The following is a 23945-nucleotide window of genomic DNA, read 5'->3' as shown; positions in this document are numbered from 1 at the left end:
ACATTTGTTTTTTTGTGTGTCTGGCGGCCATCTTTGGGCTACATTGGGCTACATTGGGCTTCATTGGGCTACATTCGGCTAATTAGCAAATAGCTCATCGCAAACTAGGAATGGTAAAGAATCGCTATTTATTCCTTAAAGTTCGCTATTTAGGAAATGCAAATAACTTTGATGATACATATGGCGGTTCATCTCTAACAAGATAAGAAGCATAGGGATAGATTTATGATGACTGGCGCATCACCAGGGATGTGTTAGTCATTCTGTGCCGCTGTTCCGTCACCTATGGTGTGCTGCATTTACAATGCGGCGCATCATGGGGCAAAAACAGCACAGATGCGTGATGTATCTGTGCCGTAAAGGTGGCGCATTGCTGGAGTTGTATCGCAAGTGTGATGAAGCTCCAGCAAGGGTCGGGGGTGCCCCTGTCGCAGGGTTTCTGTTCTCACACAGAACTGTGGACAGAGGATTGGAACCTCGGCGAATTAGGGTGTCCCAAAACTCACGTTAGTAATCAAAAACTATTTAGCAAGCTAGGTACAGTGTCACATTGGATATAACAAACTCTCAATGTTTAGACAATCCAGAATATGAACTTATAGTACCTCAGGATACGTGGAACTCATGAACAGTCGGTCGTTATAGATTTCTTAGAAACCAGAACATGGAGTTAAGAAGAACAGATGTGTATTTGAAATGTTTATTTACTAATGCCGTCTTCTCAGGCGTAGTACCTTAGATAATAAAAGTACACATATTATCAGTAGCAAAATTACCAGCATAGTTACTAGTACATAAAAAGTGAATGGTGATAGTATGTTAACATGCTGTAAATGAATAAGAGCTAGCAACACTTATAAGCAGCCGCGGGCCGTGGAGGGAGTTACGGTGAGGCAGGGAGGCGGGGAGGGGGAGAAGCAGGGTGGAGAATACAAGTACACATATTATCAGTAGCAAAATTACCAGCATAGTTACTAGTACATAAAAAGCGAATGGTGACAGTATGTTAACATGCTGTAAATGAATAAGAGTTAGCAACACTTATAAGCAGCCGCGGGCCGTGGAGGGAGTTACGGTGGGGCAGGGAGGTGGGGAGGGGGAGGGGCAAGGTAGAGAGGGCTCCACCCTGCTTCTCCCCCTCCCCGCCTCCCTGCCCCATCGTAACTCCCTCCACGGCCCGCGGCTGCTTATATCTCACCCTCCCTAATACACATATTATATTATTTGCTAAGAAGGTCTCTTTGTGTTGGTTTAGGGCGTGCCCATACTTTAGTGTCTTAGATTTGAAGGAATCACATCAGCATACACCAGCTCTCTCTTCATGTGAACCGCATCAACTGTTGTGTATGTGTGTTCGGCAAAGCAATATAAAACCCGCCTCATGCCCAGAATTGTCAGAAGTTGCACTTATGTTATGAGTATGAAGTCGTGGAGATCAGACCTCATAACAATTCTGTATCGTGTTGTTCTTGAAACTTTAGCACTCGCTGTACAGATATAGTTTAACAAGTAAAGCAGATAGTAGACCAATAACATATTATTCTCATGTAAACCACGATGAACTACTAGGTGGAAAGCTAAAGCAACAACTAAGTGTCGTGTGCAGAAGTTGCAAAAAAGGAAAAATGGCGTTTAAACCGGTAATGAGCCCATGCTAACTTAACACGGTGTAAAGATATCCAGGACCTAGATGACACCTCCTCATGATCCGGAAACGAACTGAATAAGATAATAGAAGTGCCATCTCATGAGAGCAGATTGCAAGTTTATATGTGGACGGTCCGCAAGGTAAAGCATTAAAAACTAGGAAAATTCAATGCTAAAGAAAAATAAAACAGCCAAGTACTTTATCGAGTCTTAAGCCAATAGGCAAGGTAAATAATAAAAACTTGACAAATAAGTCAATGAATTGTCAATGAAATGCTAGTACTCAGCATATCAAACATGAAAAAGGTCTATGACATAACTGTGTATGCAAAATAAGCTGCAACAGCCTCCAATAGGAAGTCACCGTCTTCATCCGAAAACAGTTCAGCCATCCAATTTAAAAGCAGAAAAGAACATACGTGCTCTCCCAGCACCGGATCCTCTATCACCATCAGAGGACAGCTCGGTGGGTTTTCAAGAAAGCTGTGTTCCAAGAAAGACTGTGCTGCCGCCAGTAAATTCCAGGGACCAAGTAGTCCATGCATCTATACCACAGCCATAATCCTTTCGCCAGGACAAATCAACTCGTGAGTAATGATAGGAGTCATCAGCTGATTAAAGTCGACGTCAGGAGAAACCGGTCCGCAGAGACACAAATCAATGGCCCAATCGAAATCACAGGTCAGGCAGTGAAATACAGGCTGGACACAGGTGAAGTAGGAGAACCGAAAAGATAATCCATATGCCGTGCTTAATATCGCCAACGGCATTGTGCCATAATATTCTAGCATGCGATTGCGGAACAGTGTCAGCAGCTGCAGGGTCGGAGGTTGCATAGGAGGGACATCCATATTTAAAAATGTAAAAAAGCACAAGAGCGTCCGGTGGTAATGCAAGTAAAAATGCCAATCCACGAACCAGAGTGCAGAAAATACAATGAAAGGGAGCAGGGATGACTCCAAAGATTTTCTCAAATGAAGTCACGAGACCACTGGTAACAACTTTAAAAAAGTGTGCCAGGGATTTTGTGGAGGATGCGTTAAAGATAGTCGGAAACATGTTGCTGAAATTGAAAGGCAAACCTGTGTACGGGTGTTCGCTATGTGAAGTACGAAAGTTTCACGGGCCGAACTCAAGGCCACCTCTCTCTGAGACAAAAGAGCTCTTATTCTTGTCATGCCGTTGAAACGTGTCCCAAGGTTGGTATTTGTGGCCAGATTGAAAACTCCCTATGTTCATGTGTGGGAGGAAATAGAACATTTCTGCAGCAAATAACCCGTTCACTTACTGTTACGATAAAAGGAATACTTTTAATTAACTCAGAACAATCTTCATTATTGAGCATCAAATAACTACCATTTTCCAACAACTTGAACGTGGGGATGATAGCAGGAACTGGCGTGCCTTGCAACACGCAAGCCATATTTGGTCGGTGTTTGTTGCATGAATCGTGTAACTGTATGTGCCTACACATTAGTGAATGATCTGGCGTCTCAGTGCATTCCTCTCCATTCAGATAAACTTCTTGATCATCTTTGAAACATCTGTATGTGTATGGAAGCGACCAGACCTCATGAACAAAAGCACTACCTAAAGGTTCATAAAGACCTATTGGTATATATTTCATACAATTTGAAAACTTATATAAAGCAAAAGGCAGCGTTATTAAACCGTGGATAAGGCATGTTGCCAAAAAACCCGCAATCCTCTGCTGATGATGTCACTGAGCATGTCATGAATGATGTAATATGTGACATCATCAGTAGTGGATTATGGGTAATAGTATCTCTAGTTTACTCCCCTATAGCTGTCTTTCTTTTAACATAAGTGTGTGTTTCCTTCCCTTATACTTACTGTTTTTGGTTCGCTTCCAGTTCGCGTACCAGCGAGCGAACTAGGAAGCGAACTAAGAGAAATAGAGGTTGGCACAGTTCCAAATATTGTACCAATTTTTTAATAACGGGGAGGTAGTTCTGAAAAGAACTTTTTTTTTTATTTTTCTGATCATTTTTTTACTGTTTTTGAATTTTTCGGAACAGTTTTATATTTTTTTGGGTTTTTCTTGGAGGGGGCAATGAAAACGATTCATTGTAAAGGGCTCAACAGGAGCAACAAAACAAAAAAAAGAAGTATTTATTATTTTGGGCGTTTCGGACAAACTTGCATATGATAGTCAATAGCTCTGTTGATCAGAGTGATGCTTCTTTCTCCGTAGGAAATGAATCCATCGCAAAATACGCAGGTGTGTTTTACTTCACCAAATCTCATTTGTATATTTGGCACCATCTCCCTGCCCTCTGGTCCCGTTACTTCCGGTACAACAGATCTTCTGGCCATAATAGGGAGATTATCTAGGTCGTTCCGAAACTGTGCAGCACTGTAGTTGTTAGGATGCCACCTAGTCATATGGCGATGCATTGTGTAGTTTCCGAAACTGTATTTTTTGTCGGTCCCTCTGGACAGTCTATCTTGACATATAAGGCAAGTTACGTATCTTGCATTTACTTTTTTCTGACCTTTGGGAATTTTAAAAAATTGCCAAATGAAGTTTTCTTTCCGGTGAGACGTCTTGGGCTGCTCAGGCAAAAACTGCCTCTCTTCGTGCTCGTCCTCCTGTTCCTCTTCTTCTTCTTCTTGTTGAATTACAACTTGAGCAGGTGGTCCACTCTTCCTTGGATGTGGTGGAGGTGGTGGGGAAGCACCAGCTGAAGCTACTAAAGAAGCCATTGCTCAGTGATCACAAAGGGTCTTTCTCTCACAATGATGAAAGTCAGAGTGAGGAAAGAAGGAGGGATTTTCATCATTTGGGAAAAACAAGAGTTCTCAACCAATCAAAAGTGTTCATTTTAGATTATATGACCTAGTCTTACATCATTAGGAAACCAAAAGTGAAATGAACCAATGAAAAGTGTTATTACCAAGTCACATGACTTGCTGTGTTTACGTTAAGCGCTTTGCAGGGCCTCCCGGTTTGCTTCCAGAAACCTGCGCTTTGGCACTCGCTTCGCGTACCAGTTCGCTAACGTAGCACGTCATATGACGTATCACGCGACAACGTGGAACGTCATGCGGACGGGAGGCGTCACGATGTTGTTTTCTAACGCGGCACTTGCGGTAAAGAAACGTTTACCGGCTCGCGGTCTATTTCGCGGCATCAAGGTCAGCTAACGGGAAGCTTCCCGATTCGCGAAGCGGGAACGAAGAAAAAAAAATATTTAAAAAAAAAATTATTCATAAACATATAAAATATATTTTTGGATTTAAAGAAGAATACATTTTACAGCTACAGATATTAGCTGTTAAAAAACCAATGAAATTCACAGAAAAAACCATAGGTTATAGACCATATATAGTTAGGAATTAGCATTTACAAAACCTTGAAAATTCACTGAAAAAACCATAGGTTATAGACCATATATAGTTAGGAATTAGCATTTAGAAAACCTTATTTTACTCACACAAAACCATTGAAATTCCATATATAGTTAGTTGCACTAACTATATATCGCGCACCCGCAATCCACTGCTGATGATGTCACATATTACATCATTCATGACATGGTCGGTGACATCACTGATGACATCACTGATGACATCTCAAATGACATCACTGATGACATCACTGATGACAACATCCAGTGACTGTATGCTTCTGTAAAGTTAAAATATGTCTTACATATTGAAGAATGAGTGGATGTATAAGTGTCTGGATGAAGGATTTAGTAGGTGCATGACTGACTGTATAAGTGAGTGATTAAATGTGTCTCACTGAGTGCATGGGTTAGTGACTAAACTGTTTTAAATTGTGCATCATTGTGTCTGTTGTTTTGTAATCTGATGCATGTGTTGATCATTAGCTATATGACTAACTATATGGGTTATTGATTAGTTGCCCAAGTATTTGTATGGGAGACTGAGTGTGTGTGTGGGTGTCTGGGAGGTGTATGACTCTGTGCATAGATGTGTGAGCAGTTGATTCACTAGATGTATGGGTTCAAAAGTGCATGTGGAAACATCTGTATGGGCGGTTGACTGTGTGCATGAGTGTATTGGTGAGTGAATGGATATCTCAGTGCTGCATGTCAAAGTAAGTACATATGTAAAACACAGTACATGTGATAGTTGACATATATAAATAACTGTGCATAAGAGCCAGTGAATGTGTGAGTGGCTGTATGGATTATTGTGAACTTGTATCAGGGATTGTATAACAGAGTAAATATGTGTTATTATATGTTCCAATAAGTAAGGTGTGTATAACTATATAGTTGAGGAAATCGAGGTGTGATTGATTCTTTGCAAGACTGACTAGGTGTGTGAGTAACTCCATGGATGAGTGACAGTCTGTGAGTGTCTGTTTACACTGAGTGTATCTAAGGTTATATTAGAGTCTGAAGAGGTTCATTGTATCATCACATGAATGATGTCATCAGTGATGTGATCAGTAATGTCAAATGAGATGTCATCAGTGATGTCATCAGTGATGTCATTTGAGATGTCATCAGTGATGTCATCAGTGATGTCACTGACCATGTCATGAATGATGTAATATGTGACATCATCAGCAGTGGATTGCGGGTGCGCGATATATAGTTAGTGCAACTAACTATATATGGAATTTCAATGGTTTTGTGTGAGTAAAATAAGGTTTTCTAAATGCTAATTCCTAACTATATATGGTCTATAACCTATGGTTTTTTCAGTGAATTTTCAAGGTTTTGTAAATGCTAATTCCTAACTATATATGGTCTATAACCTATGGTTTTTTCTGTGAATATATATATATATATATATATATATATATATATATATATATATTACCTACTGGCGGTCGCCAGTAGGTAGTTATAGTTAGGACCTAGTTTCTATAGGAAATCCTCAACATTCTATTTGGATTAACTTTGGCCCTGGTGGATGAATCTTTGCGAATTTCTCAAAGAAGATGGCTCGGTCCGCTGCGCTCCTTCCCTGAAAGTTTGGGGGGGATTGGTGAAGTGGGGGCTGAGATAAAAGGGGGGTCCCAAAACGTGTTTTCTCCATGTTATTTTCCATAGGACGTTTAGACACGGCTACAGGTCGAACGGCTGAATGGAGTTATAAGAAATTTGGCAAGACTGTAGAGTCCGGCTCGCAGATTACGCTTTTTTTGGAATGGTGTAAATCCGTTCAGTAGTTGCTGAGAAAATAAAGTTAAAGTCAATTATATATCTATACGCGCGCACGGGTGCGCGCACTCAAGCGGCTGCGCGCGAGCGGAATTTTTTTTTTGCTTCGTGACGTCTGTTAACGTTCGATTCGAAGGAAATCAGGAAGTGTTGACCACCATTTTGTCACTGCGAGTAAATATATTGTTCATTTCAAAGCGTTGGAACATGGAAAGGGGAGAAGGTAGAGATTGTTTTGCTGCGTAGGTTTTCTCAGGGTGTGCAGTAAGGCCCTTAAAGGCGAAAATATATATATATTTTTTTTTTTAAGTTGCGGGGTGCGCGCACCCGGGCGCGCACACCTATTTACAAGAGTGTGAAAATGGAGATAAATCAGAAGTTTGAGTGCTTTGATATAAGGTGGCTCTGAAAAGAGCCCTTGTGTTAATTGAGTTTTTTCTGCATTTATAAGTAAGTAGCGATGCAGAGCCTGATGTTGCAGAGGAAGATTCTGTTTCTGCCTTCCTTCTTACCTAGTTATGGTTTTTTCACTCCCACTCCAGGCTTTTAGTCTGTGGATGGAAAACCATGAACCTAGACTCACCTATGAAAATCTTACTATTGATGCTTGACTGAGGCCAAGGAGATGAGAGTGCATGTCTGTGTAAGGTGATGTACCTCTGGGGAGATGATGTTACGTTTAAACGTAGCCCCTGAGTGCTTAGTTCGGTTCTGTTCTCTGTCACTGTTGTTGATTTAGAGCCCCAAATACAAAGGCTTGTTGTTGCTTGTGAATCCCCAAGTGTATATTTGCCCATACTGATCCATAACGCCCCGGCCTATCCATGTCGTAGGCCGCAAGAGTGGGCGAAACTCAGCTGGCCGAGCAAGACTTGGGGAGGGGGCAGGAGCCAAGAGGAAACAAGGAGGGGTTTTCATCATTTGGGACAAAAAATAGTTCTAAACCAATTAAAAGTTTTATTAACAAGTCACATGACCTGTTATGCTTACGTTACGCGCTCCGCGCCGCGCCCCGGATTGCTTCCGGGAAGCTGCGCTTCGCGCCTCGCGCACCGGAGCACTTCCGGGTGCGCTAACGCGGCGTGTCATATGACGCATTATGCAACAACGCGATACGTCGTTGGAGCTCCACCGGAACTGATCGAATTGGTAGTCTACAGTGTTTCTGGATGTTTCAGACTGAAGCTGGCGTCAGCATGAGAGCACCCCGTGGCTATGTCGTGGCCGTTCTGCGAGCAATCATGGCAGTCGCTCCCCACCGGAACTCTGCGGGAGTCGGGGGCCCCGGTGACTCTTGTAGAATCTTCAAGGCTGATGGGACGCTTTTGGGAATGGGGCCCATGCCCTAGCAGTCAAGCGTCCGAGTTCCAGGGTTGTCCAGAGCCATCCTTGCAGGCCAGGCCCAAGTCTGTGGAGCCGACCGCCATTTCCTGAGCTCCGTGGCAGCCGCCTGTCGCTGTATCGCAAGAGTGGGTGCAATTCAGCCGGATGGCGGGTGAGACGCTGTAATAGCAAGAGCAGGCGTAATTCAGCTGGCCGAGCGAGGCACTGTGCCGCAGGAGTAGGCGCAACTCAGCTTGTCGACTGAAGCGCTGGGGTGTAGCTGAGAAACCTCCACCTGGGGAGGTGGGGGAGGCTCGTTCGCGCCGCCTCTCCCTTCCAGTGCACCCCACGCCGTCTCCTGGTGCAGGTATATGTGATGGTTGGACCAGGGCACCGCAGGACGTGTCTTTAGGGGTGTAGCTGAGAAACCTCCACCTGGGGAGGTGGGGGAGGCTCGTTCGCGCCGCCTCTCTCTTCCAGTGCACCCCACACCGTCTCCTGGCGCAGGTATATGTGATGGTTGGACCAGGGCACCGCAGGACGTGTCTTTAGGGGTGTAGCTGAGAAACCTCCACCTGGGGAGGCTCGTTCGCGCCGCCTCTCCCTTCCAGTGCACCCCACGTCGTCTCCTGGCGCAGGTATATGTGATGGTTGGACCAGGGCACCGCAGGACGTGTCTTTAGGGGTGTAGCTGAGAAACCTCCCCTGGGGAGGTGGGGGAGGCTCGTTCGCGCCGCCTCTCCCTTCCAGTGCACCCCACGCCGTCTCCTGGCGCAGGTATATGTGATGGTTGGACCAGGGCACCGCAGGACGTGTCTTTAGGTCAAACCCTCAACTATGGCACCGAACATCCAGGACTTATGCCATTTGTGCAAGGCAGTGACATCGAAGCATCTCAGGGACCAAGCATATCCAGAGTCCTTCCTACAGCCTCTGCGTTCTTTCTTACCTAGTTATGGTTTTTTCACTCCCACTCCAGGCTTTTAGTCTGTGGATGGAAAACTATGAACCTACACTCACCTATGAAAATCTTACTATTGATGCTTGACTGAGGACAAGGAGATCAGAGTGCATGAGTCTCATGCTCGATCGATTGAGCTGGCCGGATCAGGCAACAAGAAGGTGGTGGGGGTGGCGGCATCAGCAAGGCATCCCCCCACACAACTTGTCAGACATCACCTCTGGATGTACTGGGGACGAGCCTTGGCGCATGGTGTCGTCCCCGGGGTATTTGCACAACGGTCCTCCACCCCTAGGCCGCCAGCTATGCTACCTCGACAGGAACATCGTCATGCATTTGGATCGATGTTGCAGCAGGCTGCCATGTAAATAGTTATTTAATGAAACGTTTTACCCTGTTACTTTGTTGGTGTGTTGTACATATTTATAATATTTGCATAGGGTTTGTCGTTATTTTGGGCGGGGTGGGCGGCGGAGCCGAGCTGTCTTGCAGCCATCATGGCGTCGAGCTCGGTTCCTCTCACTAGTTTCATATTTCTCATGAGGGGTTGTTCCTAATGTTTCTATTTTAGCGAGGTCAAAAAGAGATCCCATCAGTGGCCTACTAATTTGGCTCGATTCCTTTTGTTTTTTCTAACGATTTTTATGTTATAGTTTGCTAGCACGATACAGCGGCTAGTCCGCATTTTATATATATGTCCTTTTTATTAGGGGTGTCCTCCGGTGGACTCGGACGATCTACCTCTAATAAACGGTCCGGGTTGAACCAACTAACAACAAACGGGGCAGAGATAGGCATGACGGGTTACAAAGGGGACAAAAGTCTGCACTACCTATCCTTCACTATCTGCAAAAACTAAACAGAGTATTGCGACTCTGTGCTTATTTGTGAATAGGGAATCACCCAAAGAGAACCAATTTCGAACAATCATAGGCTATTGGCAGTGGGCAGAGAGGGCATGACACACAAAATGGCTGTTACTTACTTGCATGATGGGGCCTAAAAGGGACTAGATAGCGTGGCCACTGTTTCGCGACTTTCACTTTACTTTCAACAGTGGCTGTGGTGAACATAAATGAACGCCGCTTACGTATACCTAATTTTAGTCATTTTCCACAAAAAATGCTTTTGATATTTTCTTTAAAAAAACCATTGAAATTCACTGAAAAAACCATAGGTTATAGACAATATATAGTTAGGAATTAGCATTTACAAAACCTTGAAAATTCACTGAAAAAACCATAGGTTATAGACCATATATAGTTAAATATCTCAAGTCCATCTCTGCACTCGATGGAGATACAGGTCGTCGATCAGAAGATGTGCTGGCCACCTCTAATGGTAATAGCGTGGCCAGGACTTTTGTCGATGCCTCTGCAAATTGCACAGGGTGCACTTGTTTGACATGCCGCACCATGGTATGTATGGAAAAGGAATATTTTTTTGTTGGATTTCCTCTTGAGAGAAACGAGTCACATATAGTGCAGGTTACTTTTTGTGCATTTACTTTCTTTTCATCTTCAGGATAAGTGAAAAATTGCCAGATGAAAGATTCTTTTTTTCTTCTTAAAGGTAGTCGATCATTTTGTTCAGATTCGGAAGATGAATGAGATACGGTAGCCATTTCACCAAAGTCTTCCGAAAAATGTAGGACATTGTTCTCTCTTGAGAGTACAAAAGATAGTGAGGGAAGTGGGTGGAGTGCTGCGTGTAAATTCCAGAATAGAAACTAGTAAGAACCAATTGGAAGTGTTGTTTTCATGTTGCAGCAGGCTGCCATGTAAATAGTTATTTAATAAAACGTTTTACCCTGTTACTTTGCTGGTGTGTTGTATATATTTATAATATTTGCATAGGGTTTGTCGTTATTTTGGGCGGGGTGGGCGGCGGAGCCGAGCTGTCTTGCAGCCATCATGGCGTCGAGCTCGGTTTCTCTCACTAGTTTCATATTTCTCATGAGGGGTTGTTCCTAATGTTTCTATTTTAGCGAGGTCAAAAAGAGATCCTATCAGTGGCCTACTGATTTTGCTCGATTCCTTTTGTTTTTTCTAACGATTTTTAAGTTAAAGTTTGCTAGCACGATACAGCGGCTAGTCCGCATTTTATATATATGTCCTTTTTATTAGGGGTGTCCTCCGGTGGAGTCGGACGATCTACCTCTAATAAACGGTAAGTGTTCCTCTGAAGGAATGTGTCTTGAAAGTGGCTGACTGTAATGCATGATATTTGACTCAGTGACTTTCAGGCCCATGCTGTTTCAAAACTGTGCATGTGCTTGAAGCAGGCGTAGGTATTGACGCAGCATTGCGATGCAACTCTAGCAATGTATTACTTTTTCAGCACAGATGTGTTACGCATGTATGGTGTTTTTGTACCATGGTGCGCCACATTTCAAATGTGGCACACCATGGGTAACGGAGCACTAGCATACTGTGGTGCACATTAACTGGTGCATATCTGGGTATGAAGTAGTTAACATAAATCTGCCCCATAGGTTACAAATCCGCATTTAGTAGAGTGTTCGGCCTTTGTAGTGTTATGTTTTTTCTGTTATTCTATGTAGGTATGTAATATTGCAAGATTTTTGTCACGAAAAAGAAGCCATGAGTATTGGGTTTGTGAAAGATTGCAAGATTTTTAAAATTAAAAAACAACAACCATGGCATTGTTTAATATAGTATTGTAAATACTTATCTTTAACAATGATGAGAGAGTAAAAAAAGGTTAACCTGATGTTTTAAAGTTATTCACAGGCTTCTTTAGAGGAAGTATTCTATATGATTGTAGCGTGGGTGTTTCACTTTTGTATAGGTAATAGAATGCATTCTGTATTCTGTAGCAGGAGGAGTACTACATGCTTGAATATTCTTCAGTGCTTATTTTCATTTTGTAAGTGGTATTGAGACCGACACAGAACTTCAATGGATCGGAGGGGCTGTTCCTGTGCATCTGGAGGACTGCCAAGCCGTTGCAGCAGTGGGAGTGAGGCCTCTCACGACAGAGAACTTCAATGGATCGGAGGGGCTGTTCCTGTGCATCTGGAGGACTGCCAAGCCGTTGCAGCAGTGGGAGTCAGGCCTCTCACAGGGGCTTAGCGCAGCTCCTTTTGATGTTCACAATTGCAGATAACAGGGTAGAGATGTCCGTGGAATTTATGGATGGTTAGTCACACTAGAGTGTGCGCGGCGCCCCTAGCACCTCATTACGGCACACAGGGGAGCCGCGTTGCACAGTTTGAGAATCAGAGACTTAGGAGATAAACCTTCATAATAGGAAAGCTTCTAAGTGATAAAAATCGCCAGTGCTCGGCGTTAAAAATATCACTGCTATCGGTGGAATTTTCCACGGTGTTAGTGCTTCAACAGCAATGGGAACACATATCTGATAGAAAATCCTGTAACAATCTCAGTATTTCACATTATCGCGTGAAAAGAAAGTCTTCCGAAAGATGTTGAACGTTGTTCTCTTTTGAGAGTAGAAAACATAGTGAGGGAAGTGGGTGGAGTGCTCCGTGTAAATTGCAGAATAGAAGCTACTAAGAACCAATTGGAAGTGTTGTTTTCAAGTCACATGACTTCACATGCGCGTCTCAGGACGTGTACGTGGTGACAGTATCTGGTCACGTACGTCATTTGGAAGTAGCGGTCTAATTCAGCGAAGTTTCAAAACATGAAAAGGAGTAAATCCAAACACATCCGGATTTAATATATCTTTTGAGCTCGATTCAAGCATACAATTGTTAAAGTATAAAACCTTTTATATATTTTTTTAAAATACCAAGGTGTGTACATTCGGTCATGCACGAAAGTTTAAAAAGACATTCGGCTCCATTTAATGTAAATTTTCATAATAATAAAAAAGAAGCCTAGGTTTAGTGTCTTTGACGTAGTATAAGTTCTTTGATGGGTCTATGAAGAAATTTAATAAGTTGCAATTGCAAAGTTTTCACGAAATATATAGGCGGGTGCGCGCACACGGTCGCGCACGAACAAAAGCCAAAAAAGCGGAGATAAACACCCTTTATAATATGCTCCTGGAGCTCTTTTTGGTACAATGAGTTAGTTCTGAAAAGAACTTTTTTTTTTTTTTTTTTTTTTAAAACAAGTGTTATGTTGTTTTTGATTTTTTAAACTTGCAACAACATTTTCATGTGTGACACAGGATCAAAATGAAATGAAGAAATTTATCTTTTCTCGGGGCATTTATGACTCTCAATTTTTAGTTTAGTAAGAATGAGGCTCTGCTCTCCGTACAGAAGAATTTCTCCACACTCGTTGCATTTCATGTGCACCTTTGCAAGATATGGTCTCAAGTCCATCACAGCACTCGATGGAGATACAGGTCGTCCACCAGAAGATGTGCTGGCCACCTCTGATGGTAATAGCGTGGCCAGGGCTCTTGTCGATGCCTGTGCAAATTCCACAGGGTGCACTTGTTTGACATGCCGCACCATGGTATGTATGGAAAAGGAATATTTTTTTGTTGGATTTCCTCTTGAGAGAACCGATTTGCATATCGTGCAGGTAACTTTTGGCGCATTCACTTTCTTTTGTTCTTCAGGATAAGTGAAAAATTGCCAAATAAAAGATTCCTTTTTTCTTTTTAAAGGTAGTCGCTCATTTCCTTCAGATTCGGAAGATGAATGCGGAACGGCAGCCATTTCAGCAAAGTTTTCCGAAAGATGTTGAACGTTGTTCTCTTTTGAGAGTACAAAAGATAGTGAGGGAAGTGGGTGGAGTGCTCCGTGTAAATTGCAGAATAGAAACTACTAAGAACCAATTGGAAGTGTTGTTTTCAAGTCACATGACTTCACATGCGCGTCTCAGGACGTGTACGTGGTGACAGTATCTGGTCACGTACGTCATTTGGAAGTAGCGGTCTAATTCAGCGAAGTTTCAAAACGTGAAAAGGAGTAAATCCAAACATATCTGGTTTTAATACATCTTCTGAGCTCGATTCAAGCATACAATTGTTAAAGTATAAAACCTTTTATATATTTTTTTAAAATACCAAGGTGTGTACATTCGGTCACGCACGAAAGTTTAAAAAGACATTCGGCTCCATTTAATGAAAATTTTCATAATATTAAAAAAGAAGCCTAGGTTTAGTCTCTTTGACGTAGTATAAGTTCTTTGATGGGTCTATGAAGAAATTTAATAAGTTGCAATTGCAAAGTTTTCACAAAATATATAGGCGGGTGCGCGCACTCGGTCGCGCACGAGCGAAAGCCAAAAAAGCGGAGATAAACCCCCTTTATAATATGCTCCTGGAGCTCTTTTTGGTGCAATGAGTTAGTTCTGAAAATAACTTTTTTTTTTTTTTTTGTTTTTAAAACAAGTGTTATGTTGTTTTTGATTTTTTAAACTTGCAACAACATTTTCATGTGTGACACAGGATCAAAATGAAATGAAGAAATTTATCTTTTCTCGGGGCATTTATGACTCTCAATTTTTAGTTTAGTAAGAATGAGGCTCTGCTCTCCGTACAGAAAAATTTCTCCACACTCGTTGCATTTCATGTGCACCTTTGCAAGATATGGTCTCAAGTCCATCACAGCACTCGATGGGGGATACAGGTCGTCCACCAGAAGATTTGCTGGCCACCTCTGATGGTAATAGCGTGGCCAGGGCTCTTGTCGATGCCTGTGCAAATTCCACAGGGTGCACTTGTTTGACATGCCGCACCATGGTATGTATGGAAAAGGAATATTTTTTTGTTGGATTTCCTCTTGAGAGAACCGATTTACATATCGTGCAGGTAACTTTTGGCGCATTCACTTTCTTTTGTTCTTCAGGATAAGTGAAAAATTGCCAAATAAAAGATTCCTTTTTTCTTTTTAAAGGTAGTCGCTCATTTCCTTCAGATTCGGAAGATGAATGCGGAACGGCAGCCATTTCAGCAAAGTTTTCCGAAAGATGTTGAACGTTGTTCTCTTTTGAGAGTACAAAAGATAGTGAGGGAAGTGGGTGGAGTGCTCCGTGTAAATTGCAGAATAGAAACTACTAAGAACCAATTGGAAGTGTTGTTTTCAAGTCACATGACTTCACATGCGCGTCTCAGGACGTGTACGCGGTGACAGTATCTGGTCACGTACGTCATTTGGAAGTAGCGGTCTAATTCAGCGAAGTTTCAAAACGTGAAAAGGAGTAAATCCAAACATATCCGGATTTAATATATCTTCTGAGCTCGATTCAAGCATACAATTGTTAAAGTATAAAACCTTTTATATTTTTATTAAAATACCAAGGTGTGTACATTCGGTCACGCACGAAAGTTTAAAAAGACATTCGGCTCCATTTAATGAAAATGTTCATAATATTAAAAAAGAAGCCTAGGTTTAGTCTCTTTGACGTAGTATAAGTTCTTTGATGGGTCTATGAAGAAATTTAATAAGTTGCAATTGCAAAGTTTTCACGAAATATATAGGCGGGTGCGCGCACTCGGTCGCGCACGAGCGAAAGCCAAAAAAGCGGAGATAAACCCCCTTTATAATATGCTCCTGGAGCTCTTTTTGGTGCAATGAGTTAGTTCTGAAAAGAACTTTTTTTTTTTTTTTTTTTAAAACAAGTGTTATGTTGTTTTTGATTTTTTAAACTTGCAACAACATTTTCATGTGTGACACAGGATCAAAATGAAATGAAGAAATTTATCTTTTGTCTGGGCATTTATGACTCTCAATTTTTAGTTTAGTAAGAATGAGGCTCTGCTCTCCGTACAGAAGAATTTCTCCACACTCGTTGCATTTCATGTGCACCTTTGCAAGATATGGTCTCAAGTCCATCACAGCACTCGATGGAGATACAGGTCGTCCACCAGAAGATGTGCTGGCCACCTCTGATGGTAATAGCGTGGCCAGGGCTCTTGTCGATGCCTGTGCAAATTCCACAGGGTGCACTTGTTTGACATGCCGCACCATGGTATGTATGGAAAAGGAATATTTTTTTGTTGGATTTCCTCTTGAGAGAACCGATTTGCATATCGTGCAGGTAACTTTTGGCGCATTCACTTTCTTTTGTTCTTCAGGATAAGTGAAAAATTGCCAAATAAAAGATTCCTTTTTTCTTTTTAAAGGTAGTCGCTCATTTCCTTCAGATTCGGAAGATGAATGCGGAACGGCAGCCATTTCAGCAAAGTTTTCCGAAAGATGTTGAACGTTGTTCTCTTTTGAGAGTACAAAAGATAGTGAGGGAAGTGGGTGGAGTGCTCCGTGTAAATTGCAGAATAGAAACTACTAAGAACCAATTGGAAGTGTTGTTTTCAAGTCACATGACTTCACATGCGTGTCTCAGGACGTGTACGCGGTGACAGTATCTGGTCACGTACGTCATTTGGAAGTAGCGGTCTAATTCATCGAAGTTTCAAAACGTGAAAAGGAGTAAATCCAAACATATCCGGATTTAATATATCTTCTGAGCTCGATTCAAGCATACAATTATTAAAGTATAAAACCTTTTATATATTTTTTTAAAATACCAAGGTGTGTACATTCGGTCACGCACGAAAGTTTAAAAAGACATTCGGCTCCATTTAATGAAAATGTTCATAATATTAAAAAAAAAGCCTAGGTTTAGTCTCTTTGACGTACTATAAGTTCTTTGATGGGTCTATGAAGAAATTCAATAAGTTCAAATTGCAAAGTTTTCACGAAATATATAGGCGGGTGCGCGCAGTCGGTCGTGCACGAAAGCCTGGAAATACGCTATCCATTTTATTGAGAACTGTTGCCGAGAGTGCGCACACCGGGTCGCGCACGAAAGTTTAGAAAGGTTATTTTTATTTACAGACAAATTTTAATGCGTTCAAAAAAAGGCAAGGTACAGACTTTCTAATTCTGTATCGCTTTACAAGGAGTCTCTATGCAACTTGAACAGTGAAGAAAACGGCTTGTTTCCGAAAAAAATATTGCCAGAACTTTATTGACAAAAGTATAGGTTGCATACACGAGATATTTCTGAATTAGCATTTTAAAAACCAATGAAATTCACTGAAAAAACCATAGGTTTTACACACGTTATAGTTAGGAAGTAGCATTTACAAAACCTATGAAATTCACTAAAAAAAACATAGGTTTTACACACGTTATAGTTAGGAAGTAGCATTTACAAAACCTATGAAATTCACTGAAAAAAACATAGGTTTGACACCAGTTATAGTTAGCTGGAAATTTTACTGATATAAAACCAATGAAATTCCACGTTATAGTTAGTTGGACTCACTATAACTTGCGCGTGTAATGCACTGCTGATGACATCACATATTACATCACTCATGACATGGTCAGTGACATCACTCATGAGATCACTGATGACACCATCCTTGTGACAGAGTAATAGATGTCCTTTCAGTGTAATGTAACCCTTGAAAAACATTCAAAAAAAGAAACTAAAATTTTCCAAAAAAAAGAGATATCCATACCAGTTACAACCAATTCAGTAATTCCACCATCTATATACACACCCACTCATTCACCAACAGTTCTATATAGTCACTCATATATACTCACTCATCATATGAAGTGATACACCTATACTTCCTGTTACACACCGACAGTCATCCAAAAGTTGTTCACACACATACTCACACATGCAAATAAACTATTGAACATCCATTTTTTCGCATACAGAGCAATACATACACTACCACCTTACTTCTATTGAAAATTACACATATTTATTCTCTTAAACAATCACTTTTCGAAACACATACTTATGTAAACAGGAACTTTTACAATCTCTTACTCTCACATATACTCACTTATATGCATCAATATTCACATATTCTAGATTAAAACATATGTAGTTACTGTTTAAAACACTAGTGAGACAGTCATTTACTCACTAACATACACATATACACACTATTCAACCATACAGTCCTGCACATATGTAGTCTTCAAAATACATACAAAAAAAGAGTCTGTCACTCATGCATCAATGTTGTAAGTAATTCCCACACTAAACAATACAAACACTCATACTGATACTAATAAAACATCTAATAACCCATGTACATACACATGTACCTACTCACCAACCCATGTAGCTACTTATACACAAAGTGAAACACTAATACATATATTTAAAAATTTAAACATTATTCACTAATATTTATTTTTCAGAAAAACACACATTCACTGGATGGTGTCATGAGTGATGTCATGAGTGATGTAATATGTGATGTCATCAGCAGTGCATTACACGCGCAAGTTATAGTGAGTCCAACTAACTATAACGTGGAATTTCATTGGTTTTATATCAGTAAAATTTCCAGCTAACTATAACTGGTGTCAAACCTATGGTTTTTTCAGTGAATTTCATAGGTTTTGTAAATGCTACTTCCTAACTATAACGTGTGTAAAACCTATGTTTTTTTTAGTGAATTTCATAGGTTTTGTAAATGCTACTTCCTAACTATAACGTGTGTAAAACCTATGGTTTTTTCAGTGAATATATATATATATATATATATATATATATATATATATATATATATATATATATATATATATATATATATATATATATATCTATATATATATATTATTTTTTTCATATGGAGGAAAGCCGGCACTCAGGAAAGGTATTTATTTATTCTACAATTTATTTATACCCAACTGCAAAACATTCAGGGATGAATCTTTGTCAGCACTGTTAATAGCAGCTTATTGGCAGTTCTGGCTTTTAATTCATTCCAAAATATCGGCAGTTCTGGCTTTCAAAGACGCTCTTTGGCTGATTGGACAGCCTTTCTCAATTTGACCAGATGCCATTTCATTCCTAGTCATTAAATGTTCTCCAAATTAGTAAAAATAAACAACATACTTCAAACATAGCGGTTTTTTTAAAGCGCTAGTTTGCCAACTTTCAGAATCTCTTTGCGCATTCCAATTACATCACTAAACTAGTGCTACACAAAGGAACATCTCCCTAATTACTTAAGCCCTTCTGCCACAAATTATTCTCATCAATTGTAATTTTTACAGTGAACATTACATTTCCAGCACCATTTTAATTCTATTAACCCTTGACAATCCTTAACCCTGGGTCAAAGAAATGCTCAGTACCTGGCTTCACTGTTAACCAATGTACCCGGTGCCCTGCTCCTGGCATCGGAATGATTTTAAATTGGATAAGAAAGGGGCTTCACACAGCCTGCCTGGTCCCCGCCAAGAGAGTCCTCAGACCCTCAGTGTTGGATCTTTCATTGCTGCTCCCGCCCCAGCTTCCTCGTTGATTCCATGCCTGGGGGCTAGCACGTATTTGCGAAGCAAAAGAGAACAAGCATTTGCAATGCAATGGGCCTCGCCTTTGGGACCTTATATGTATTTAGCTATGCAGCACATTAGCCTGGGTGCTGAAACATCTACTGTTCTTTAACATGGAGGGAAAGTAAGCATTAAACTGTGGTACACACCAGGTATGGGAACACATGTAAAGAAATATTGCCTTTCAGCGGGAAGTGGTATAGTCCGAAGCTCTGTTTTTAATATAAATCAGGGCCTTTGGTGGTCATAGCACTGAAAATACAAGATTTGCAAAAAAATATTATTGTCTACGGGTGCTCATGGAAGACAATTTCTATGAACTGGAATCTAGAGAATGCTAAAGTAATTCTGGTGTTTTACTGACCTCTGCTGGTCGTTTTCTATCAAGAAAGTTAAGTAGAGGCAGTTTCCAGAAAAAGAAGAAAAGAAAGTCCCTCATCAGAAAGCAATTCTGGTATTTTACTGACCTCTACTGGCCGAATTTATCAAGACAGTTAAATAGAGGCAGTTGAACAGAAAAAAAAAGTTCCTAAGCGAAAGCAGACAAGTTATAGGGATGATCTACGGTGCTCACAAAGCACATACACATAAGTATATACTAAAGTATATACAAGAGGTCTTGAATGCTCGACCTAAAAACTGTGCGGTTTCCCAGGCTTGCATTTTGAATGGAGGTGGTGCACAACAAAAGGTTCCACCGCTGGCTCCTCAATTAACATCCAAACAACTTCTCCTTTCATATGGAAAAATGCCGGCACTCAGTACAGGTATTTATTCCACCATTTATTTATACCCAACAGCAAAACATTCAGGGATTAATCTAATAGAAGCTTATTGGCAGTTATAGCTTTTAATTCATTCCAAAATATCGGCAGTTCTGGCTTCCACAGATGCTCTTTGGGTGATTTGACAGCCTTTCTCAATTTGGCCAATCACTATTTTATTCCCAGTCATTAAATGTTCTCCAAATTAGTAAAAATAAACAACATACTTCAAATATAGCAGTTCTTTTAAAGCGCTAGTTTGCCAACGTTCAAAGTCTCTTTGCGCATTCCAATTATATCACTAAAATAGTGCTATACAAAGGAACATCACTCTCTGTGATTCAGCTGTTGGGGGCTTCAGCAGGCAATCTGCATTTCTCCTCCCGAGTCCCGCCGGTAATCTCGCCGGTCCCCCCGCCGCTGCAGCACCTTCCATCAGTGCAGCGCGGCCGAGGGGGGGACTGCAGCTACCAGGAGCCTTAGCAGGGAAAGCTGCCACCGCCCACACCGCGCCCGGAGGCGCTTAAGTTTGGAGAGAGCCCCGGTGGAGCTGGGCTCTGTGATTCAGCTGTTGGGGGCTTCAGCAGGCAATCTGCGTTTCTCCTCCCGTGTCCCGCCGGTAATCTCGCCGGTCCCCCCGCCGCTGCAGCACCTTCCATCAGTGCAGCGCGGCCGAGGGGGGGACTGCAGATACCAGGAGCCTTAGCAGGGAAAGCTGCCACCGCCCACACCGCGCCCGGAGGCGCTTAAGTTTGGAGAGAGCCCCGGTGGAGCGGGGTTCTGTGATTCAGCTGTTGGGGGCTTCAGCAGGCAATCTGCGTTTCTCCTCCCGTGTCCCGCGCGGCCGAGGGGGGGACTGCAGCTACCAGGAGCCTTAGCAGAGAAAGCTGCCACCGCCCACACCGCGCCCGGAGGCGCTTAAGTTTGGAGAGAGCCCCGGTGGAGCGGGGCTCTGTGATTCAGCTGTTGGGGGCTTCAGCAGGCAATCTGCGTTTCTCCTCCCGTGTCCCGCCGGTAATCTCGCCGGTCCCCCCGCCGCTGCAGCACCTTCCATCAGTGCAGCGCGGCCGAGGGGGGGACTGCAGCTACCAGGAGCCTTAGCAGGGAAAGCTGCCACCGCCCACACCGCGCCCGGAGGCGCTTAAGTTTGCAGAGAGCCCCGGTGGAGCGGGGCTCTGTGATTCAGCTGTTGGGGGCTTCAGCAGGCAATCTGCGTTTCTCCCCCCGTGTCCCGCCGGTAATCTCGCCGGTCCCCCTGCTGCTGCAGCACCTTCCATCAGTGCAGCACGGCCGAGGGGGGGACTGCAGCCATCAGGAGCCTTAGCAGGGAAAGCTGCCACCACCCACACCGCGCCCGGAGGCGCTTAAGTTTGGAGAGAGCCCCTGCGTCGCGGGACCGCGTGCGGGCTAAGCCCGGGCAAAGGGCGGGCCCTCAGTGGCCCTCTGGAGGCCAGAGGAGGACGGGACGGGCCACCCCCCTTGGTTCCCCACGACAGAAGGAGGTAAAATAGACTCATCTATACACAGCTACTTTCGCTTCATACCCAAGGGGCACTATTATGTGAAACATTGGACATCTTTGGTGCTGTTGCCATTCTCATTACAAACCTGAGAAAAACTACTACATCATGACTTGTAAGGGGGTGCCCAAATATACAATCCCTCAGAGGGTTTCGCGCAAGGGGACACTGGACCACTATGTGAACAGGGCAACACCTCCCATTGCTTGTGAACTAGAGAGTCCAGTACGATGCCCGTCCACCGAGAGCATACCTAGTATGAGATCTCCTCGACAGACAACGGACCTAGCAGAAATTCCATCTTGGTTAGAGGAACTAAACATTCTATGTAAATCTACGTTTGTTCCTGTGGAGGCAGGAAGTATGCGGACTAGAACTCCCAGAGCACTCCTACCTGCTCCACAGATAACACAAGTCCCAAGACTACTACCCCCTCCCAACCAAATGTAAGATTGTCGGGTACTCCCCCCTTATTACCAGTAAAAGCTATTAGGCAACCTTTAGTGTCTCCGCAGGTTTCCGCCACTAAAAGAAAGAGAGCAGAGGCTAACCACACAGGGAGCCAACCTAAACAACAAAAGCTGCACCTAAGCCCACCAACGCCTATCACTACCACCCCAAAACCCTCTAGGGTACTTGCTAACCCAGATTCTCCTGTACCCCCTATTCAGCCAACACTCTTGGCCCAAATTGCAAATATGGTTAAATCCATAATATCCCCCTTGCTAGAAAAAATAAATAATCAACTTAGGGGACAGGCTGACAGGTTTAGAGGAAATGATTAAAGCCAATTCGCCACACTTAAAAAGCATGGGAGGCCTCAGCCACCCACAGTCTTTAGTCGACAGGGAAGTGCCCAAAACAACTGCATGTTGTAACACTGTTAAAAATCACCCTGTAGTAGCGCAGATGCGAACCTCAAACACTCTGAAGGCTCTAATAAAACCCCCAATAGCACTGAGCACCTCCCCCAGAGTAGGGTTGAATAAAGATCCCACATCCCATAAGGAGAGAGCTGTAAACCGTGGCATTATGACACAAAAAGCTAATCATATACACTTACCGCCAGAGGCCGCTCCATTTGTGTGTATACTTTCGGGAGTGCCAGCACTCACAAATGGAAAATCGGAATAACAAGAGGATCTAAGAAATAAGGTTGTGTTTTGGTTATCTAAAAACAGACCCCTACCTGCTAACATCGATAGTAGAATAGCAAGTGTCAAAAGGGTGGGCTGGCTGGGTCCCCTTCGTAAAGATATACCAGGTGACCTAGAGTTTTAGTCAACTTCAGGAACAAACACGTTGTCCAACACCTACACAACTCGCAGCCAAGAATAGGAGATGGCCCCATATCCACCTGGGATCTTCGTGATTTTTACCCGAGAGCATCATTCTTCCCCCCTTTGAAACCATATGTAGTGAGTAACCGTTCCCTGGGTAGAAGTAGTCTTGTCTCAAGTGGTTATACCATTCCCACCCTCAATCGTTTTGACATAACTTCGGTCTAATTCTGATGAACTGAACAGATATGGTCATTACCTTAAATGAAATTGTTTTCTCTTCTTTTCCAACATGTAATGAATGATCTTATTTTTTCCAATCAATATGGATAATTTGAAATGCGTATCCATAGGGAAAACTTGTATTTTATATTGTAAAGTAAATTTTAATGCCTTGTTGTTTCATGCTTTTATGGTTATACATTCTAACCGAATAAAGTACTTGATTGACAATATAAATCAGGGCCTTTGGTGGTCATAGCACTGAAAATACAAGATTTGAAAAAAATATTATTGTCTACGGGTGCTCATGGAAGACAATTTCTATGAACTGGAATCTAGAGAATGCTAAAGTAATTCTGATATTTTACTGACATCTGCTGGTCGTTTTCCATCAAGAAAGTTAAATAGAGGCAGTTTCCAGAACAAGAAGAAAAAAAAAGTCCCTCATCAGAAAGCAATTCTGGTATTTTACTGACCTCTACCGGCCGTTTTTATCTAGACAGTTAAATAGAGGCAGTTGAACAGAAAAAAAAAGTTCCTAAGCGAAAGCAGACAAGTTATAGGGCTGATTTACGGTGCTCACAAAGTACATACACATAAGTATATACTAAAGTATATACAAGAGGTCTTGAATGCTCGACCTAAAAACTGTGCGGTTTCCCAGGCTTGCATTTTGAATGGAGGTGGTGCACAACAAAAGGTTCCACCGCTGGCTCCTCAATTAACATCCAAACAACTTCTCCTTTCATATGGAAAAATGCCGGCACTCAGTACAGGTATTTATTCCACCATTTATTTA

This window comes from Lissotriton helveticus, chromosome 12 (genome assembly GCF_964261635.1).
Source record: "Lissotriton helveticus chromosome 12, aLisHel1.1, whole genome shotgun sequence".
In the NCBI taxonomy this organism is placed as follows: Eukaryota; Metazoa; Chordata; class Amphibia; order Caudata; family Salamandridae; genus Lissotriton; species Lissotriton helveticus.
Note: the sequence above shows the minus strand (reverse complement) of the source record.